Consider the following 7,136-nt stretch of genomic DNA (forward strand, 5'->3'; position numbering starts at 1 on the left):
TTAGACAAGAGCCCAGTTTCAGGCTCTGGAAAGGGGTCCCCCTTCCTGTAACAAATGGCGACTCTGGTGGGACTCTTTTTCGCTGAGACTGACATCCTGACCACTCGGGGTACTCAGGGGCCAGCTTGCCTGCAAATGGACCAGACCCAGCGGCCACAACTGGGACCCTTTTGTCCCTGGTCTCCTGCTGATGTGGACAACTGGCCAGAGTGCCCCGACTGGTAAGGAACAAGAGACTTTATTGACCTCTCTCCCCTCCTCTCTCTCCTCTCCTTAGCCCTTCCTATCCTTCCCATTTTTCTAATCCCCTGGTCCTGGACACAGGAATCTGGTCAAAGGGCCTCAGCTTGAGCTGAGGATTGGAGACTGATCACCTCCTCTTGGCAGAGAACTTGAATTCTGGTTCTGGTAGGGCCGAGCTCAAGTCCTCCCTTCTCTGGAAGCCCAGGGAAAAGTCCTGTAATGCCTGGGTATCTGCAGGTGGCAGGAGATGTCTGCAAGGCCACCCCTTTTGCCCCCCTTTCCCGCCTCCTCCCCCTTCTTCTTTCAACCTGCCTTCCTTTCCTCCTTTTGAAGTTTTGTGTCTCTATAGAAGGTTTTCTGAGAGACTGTATTCTTGTATTTAAGGGAGTGTCTGATGAGGACTGCCAGGTTTATACGTGTGTGTTTTAACTCTGTTCTGTGTTGTGATTTTTGATGGCCATTTTCCTTTGTCTGGCCACCATTTGGTTTAGACCTTGATTTTCTTTCCCTGTGCCTTGAGACCAGGGCTCTCAGCAATACTTATTTAGACCATCTCTAACTCCTGAGACTGAGGGGAAAAGGGAAAAAGCCTTTAAAATTTTTATTTATTTCAACTTTTTTTTATAAACTAGTAAATTTTATATTGTAATATCTAATTCATGACCAAACTTAGAAAATGAAGCTAGATCTCGCACTGTATCTGTCTAAATATGTCTTGGTATGTCTTTGTCTCTGGGTAATATTTTTTTAGGTTAATTTGTAAATGAGCTCTATTTAATTGGCTTAGAGAAAGGTAAGCAGTTACAAATCAAAAAATTCTAAATTAAACAATAAATACCAGGTTCAGGTGAACTGGGAAATATTCAGTATTAAATACCTGATATTAATGTTTGTTTGTTGACCTATCTAATATAGACATGTCAGAGTAATTAACATCAAGTAGAATATTTTCATTGTACCTAGGTTTAATGTAAGTTAAATATTATATCTGTTACAAGTTTGTCAACAAGGAAATTACCTCGAGTGAAAAAACTTCTAAAAAATGTAAATGAGATATGAGTTTGTATATAAACTCTATTAAGAATAATTATTCTTTAAGAATATCTGTCTACAATAGTCTCTCCAGATTGGCGTAACTTGAATTTCTAAGGGTTGTGCTAAACTAAGTATTGGAAGTCTATTGAATAATTAGGTCATTTCCAAATAAAATAAGATTTTGAAACATTTACTACTAAACACTGATTTCCTTCTACAGGAAAACTAAAGAGATTTGGGACTATACATGAATAATGTTTGATGCCATCCCAAAATGTTTTAAGAAAGCAAGGGTTTTAGAAATTATCACTGGTATTTATGCTCACCAATCTATAAAATGCTAATATAAAAGTTAGCTCTTGGTTGCTGAAGGAAAGCAGGAAGTATGCTTTCAGTAAAAAAAGGTATGAAAAAATACTAAAAAGAGTTATGCATGATCAGGATTTTCTAAAATTGGATTACAATTAGTTAGATAAATGGATTTTGTTAGGAATGACATAAAAAAACTGGTTAGAGCCATTTAGGTCCAAGATGGCGGAGCTGACTTTCACTAGACCTTGAGCCTTGGTATTTACGCCCATTGTGACATATCAACAAGCTAAATGATACACCCATCAACAATGACTAAATCTGACCAAGTGTTCTAAACTTTTAATTGATCTTTTCGATAAAACTTCCTAAATCAAATTCTTTTGAAGTTCCTTTGACCTCTAGCTAACTTTGGGGGTGCTTCAGAGGGCCCCTGAAACATCCCAAAGAGAAATATTAAACTGTGTTTATTTGGTTGGTTAAATTACATAAAAAAGATTATCAAATGAGTAATAAATCTGCTCATGTTATAATGTATGGTAAAATTACTAATACAGACATCCTAGAAATTATATGGAGTTCTTAACATTTTGATATGTCTTGGTATTCTAATGAGAAACCTGATGACTTCACAAAAGTTAACAAAGGACTGAATGAACCAGCGAATATGCTTATAATTTTTATCGTTTCTATCTGAAAAATTACAGGTTTGAATCTTGTGTTTTCCGGGAGTAGGGAAAACCTTCCTCTCAAACTAATTATGAAAATAATTTGGTAAAATTATACGTTATAAACAAAACAATTATATTTTCTCTCTATCTGATGCCTCCAGAAATTTGAAACTCTTAGGTTTCCAGTAAGTTTATCAAATGAGCTAAGAAGGTTATCTCACTAACAGGTACAAAAATCTCAAGGAATTTTTGAGACCTTAAAAAGGGAAGAGTTCACCTAGATTTGTTAGGCAAAATCTGTGATAAGCCTTTGGTGTGAGTTTCCCAGCCCTGTTTTATATTAAAAGTTCAGTCTGAGAGTCTATAAATGTTTCAACAAAATAAAAAGTCTATAATCAATTATGGTTATATAAATCATCAGACCAAAATTAGTGAGAACAGACCTATTTTGCAAACAAACTAGCTTTAATTTGGTTGTATTTGATAAAAATGAGGGGAAAAAAATGAGGGTAACTTCAGGGAGAAAAAGATATTTCAAAAAACCTTAAATCCCAGTTTGTTAATGGAGGGCTGCATATAGTAAGACTCATTTCTTGGATAGTTCTTTGCTGTTATTGATATTAATGTAAAATTTAATTGAATTCTTAAAGAACACCCTAAGCAAAATTTAATTGAATTCTTAAAGAACACCCTAAGTTTGAATTCTTAAAGAACACCCCTAAACACACCCTAATTACCTGTATCTAGTTTCTGAAGCTTATCTCAGTAATCTATCTTTGGGTGAAGATCAGATGCCTCATGACCTGCAACCAGGATGGAAAAAGACATAATTTAAGGGACTGTCTCCAACCTGGATGCAAGGACTTTTTGTCAGGAGAAACTACACTACACCAGAATGAGAAGAAGACGACATCAGAGGTAGACAGCTTGCCCAAGATGCTGGACCTGATTCGTATGATCATTTATAATGTTTTCTTGACTTCTTAGACCTTTGCATATAAATCAAATGCTTTTCTTTCATAGGCCTGAGAAATCAATCCAATTGTTGGGTTTGTGGCCAATTACCTGTATCTAGTTCTGGGTTACCTTGGTAAATTTCACTACTACAAGACTCTAACTGGTTGGCCCTGAGGAAATTTATTTAAAAAAAAAAAATTATAGTCATATTCAGGTCACTGTGATACTAATAGACGGGATCCCCTCACTGGGCCAATTAATAATGCCTACTCTGATTCTGGCCATAAGTTTGAGCCTTTTTCTATTACTCAAGCTCAATCAGAGCAACAAGAAAAGTTTCAGCAAGGGAGAAAGAAATCTCCCACAATTATGAGATGGATTTATATATATATATAAATATATATATATACATATTACCAGGCTATGGTAATTTAGGTTTAAAGTCTCCTCTGTGTTGGAAACAATTAAATCATACTAAGGATAATCAGTCTAGTAACACTAGAAAACTGGGCTATGTGCCTTATAGATGGTGGTGCCAATGTATAATTTCACTGAAAGATAAAGATTCGTGCAGAGTAGACTAAGTCAGACGACCTGGGATATACTGGGCTACATCTAATGGAAGCTCTTAACTTAAGTCTTACTTGTGACTTTACTAATACTGCTGGCTATGTTCTTTGTATTTCACCTGTTTTACAAAATTGCTGTTTCTTACACTGCCAAATGTGTGATGAGGCCTCGGAGAATAGTATATAGTTCCCTATGAGATCGAGGATGATAACAATGTAACTCTAGATATGGGAAGAAGCAACAAGAGGGAATGTTTTCCTGAACCAAGAGGCTAGTAAGACAGGTGGTCCAGAGAATTTTGGACACTGTTTTATGGCCTAGTCTAGTAACAGCACATTGAGTGGCCTGTCAACAAAATCTTTGCCAAACCTGAGAATGGACATTCTCAGCACCATGGGATAAAATGGTCATGAAATGCCCCCCTCAAAATCATGGTCAAGTTTATGAGCAAAAGGGGCTCTGCCAACTGAAGATTGACACTTGCTATCTACATCTACAGAGATTAAATCATGGCCACTGCAACTGCTGACTTTCAATGGCCCTGAAAGGAGTTCAGGGTGAAAATCAGGAATGAGGCACTCTGTGCTCTGAGAAAAACTGGCAGAACAGGCCTTCAGATAGTTAGATCTTTTCAGGAGATTTTATGAGTCCAAATTCTTGCATCTTCTCATACCTAGAGAAACACTGACATCATTAATGGTGACATCTGCTTTGGCTATTAAGGAAAATTTTACAATTAAAAGTCAAAATAGAGTACTCAGCTATGGTTCAGACATCCTGGGAAATAACCAGGTGTTACTATGGGTGAAATTTCAGATTAGACGTTGTATTGCTAAACACTTGAGTTTTCTGGGTCGTGTCAGGCTTAGATGCCACCATTCTCAAAACAGTGTCTGCTGGAAGCTAGTAACTTATACCTTACTTTTTATAAAACTAGGCAACTGGCCACCTGGCTACAAGTCTCCCCGAAGTGCCAGGTCAAGACTGGGTTTCAGGCCTATTCTTCTAAAAAGAAAGAGATTTATTTTGTCTATGAAAATTCCAGTTATCCCTCCTCCAGCTACTACTAATTGGGTCTGTTACAACAAAATGGCAGACCAAGGGATTGAGATTTTAATCATACAAGGCTCAGATGTAGGACTTGGAACTCAGGAATACTTCCAATTCAGTGTCTCTTCTCCAAGCTGAGGCAGTCCTATGCCCCATTTTGACAGGAAGTTATCACAGTCATAGTTGCCCTGTTCCCTAAATTAAAACTGAGCAGGACTCTGTGGGGTGGCAACTCTGGAGTACAGATCTGCTGTGTGTTCTCCATTTCTTATCTGTAGGATATAGGCTTCATTCAGCCTCCTTGACCTTCTCTGAGTTCCAAAGGGTAGATTCAAACGATTGCTAATCAGGGAAGGGAGGGAATACAGAAACAGGAGAAACAATCAAATGGTGGTACAGCCTCCAGACAGGGTCCTGGTTCCTACTCAAAGAAATATGCATAACAATGTCTTTTGAGGTGGCTCAGATGGTAAAGCCTCAGCCTGGAGTGTGGGAGACCCTGGTTCCATCCCTGGGTTGGGAAGATCCCCTGGAGAAAGAAATGGCAACCCACTCAAGTACTCTTGCCTGGAAAATTCCATGGACTGAGGAGCCTGGTAGGCTACAGTCCATGGGGTCGCAAAGAGTTGGACACAACTGAGCGACGTCACAGGAGCCCCCACCCAGGTGGAGGATGGTAACTTCAGACTAAACACAAGATTCCTGGAGCATAGCTCTGTTGCTTCACCACCAACCAATCAAAAAAAAAAAAAAAAGCCACAAACCCTGCAGCCCTCATCCCAAATGTTGCCTCCTGTTTCTGGGAACCAGTGATGACCATCCTGTTAGGTCTCCTGTTTGGCCCCTTTCTATTTCATCTCTGAGAGGTGCCAACAGTTTCAAACTAAATTGCTGTTATTACAAGAGTGAAAGCTGGTTTCAGATGTGGAACACCCCAACTTAGATCAGGGAGAGAGAGACTTCTGCTCTGCTAGGCAGGCCTATGCCCATGCACAGCAGGAAGAAGTTACAGAAGAAAGAGACCTCCGCCCCAATTCCCAAGAAGTATCTTGAGTATGAAGTCTCTCAGGGGGAGTTGTTAGGGGAAGCACACTGATTGAAACCGCCCACCCCGGCCAGGCACTGTAGTAACCATTTGCATGAGTTGTTTTATGACAGGAGATCCTGGTAAGGAACACGGAACTAATAAGCCACCACCAACCGGAAGAGTTCGGGAAAGGTTGAAAGGCGACACCGCGTGTCCGTCCACTTCCCAGAATCCCTCTCGCTAGCATCCATCTTGGCTGAGCGATGTGTGCGCCACCAGGAAAGACTCTGAATTAGAATGATTGGCCAAAGACCACCCGGAAACTAATCCCATCACCATACAACCCCAGACTGCGAGCCACGCGGCAGAGCGGTTCTCCTGGGTTCCCTTACCCTCCTGCTCTCCACCCGGGTGCCCTTCCCAATAAAATCTCTTGCTTTGTCAGCACATGTGTCTCCTTGGACAGTTCATTTCTGAGTGTTAGACAAGAGCCCAGTTTCGGACCCTGGAAGGGGTCCCCCCTTCCTGCAACAACTGGGCAGCCAGAACGGACAGGTGAGATTTTCCTGGACTGCACAAACTGCTTACAAAACCAGGCAAAGGAGCAAGAGTGGGAAGGTATGTGACTCACCAGAGATGAGAGCTGGAAGGGGCCAGGGAACTCAGAGTTCAAGACTCCCTGAATCTGAGTGGTGACGACTCTAATAGGCCCAGAGAGGTACGCTGATGTGCCTGAGGTCACACAGCTATGGGGCCTTGTCCTGTCCCTGGCTTCATTCCAAGACTCATTCACTTCAACCGTTACTTCTCAAGCACATCCTAGGTGCCTAGCCTCTGGAATTTAGGCTTCGGCTTTTCCTAGATGATGCCCTGATGAAAACTGAAGTCTGTCCCCTGAGGCTTGCAAGCTGGGGGGCGGGGGGTGGGCAGGGGGCCTCCCATGGCCCCTCCCTTGGCTCTCTCCTTCCCACTCATTTCTCTTGTGTAAAGAGGAGGAGGAGGTGCCTTCCCATCACCAGGGGAAAATTTAAAGAAGGGAAGAAGTGAAAAAGTGGGAGAAACAGTGGGAAGGACTGGGGAACACTGGGCGCAGCCTGGAGGGGAAGGGAAGAGACCAAGAGGAAGGACACCCCGGGGGGCAGGCTGAGCAAGAGAAACACTGTTCTGGGGGTCCTAGGCTGCTACCGGCGCCTGTGGCCTGAGGACCCGGGACCAGAGAAGATTACCTATGCCTTCTTTTTCCTTCTTATCACAAAGTACATGTTCTCCATAGA

The sequence above is a fragment of the Dama dama genome, chromosome 2 (assembly GCF_033118175.1).
Source record: "Dama dama isolate Ldn47 chromosome 2, ASM3311817v1, whole genome shotgun sequence".
Taxonomy (NCBI): domain Eukaryota; kingdom Metazoa; phylum Chordata; class Mammalia; order Artiodactyla; family Cervidae; genus Dama; species Dama dama.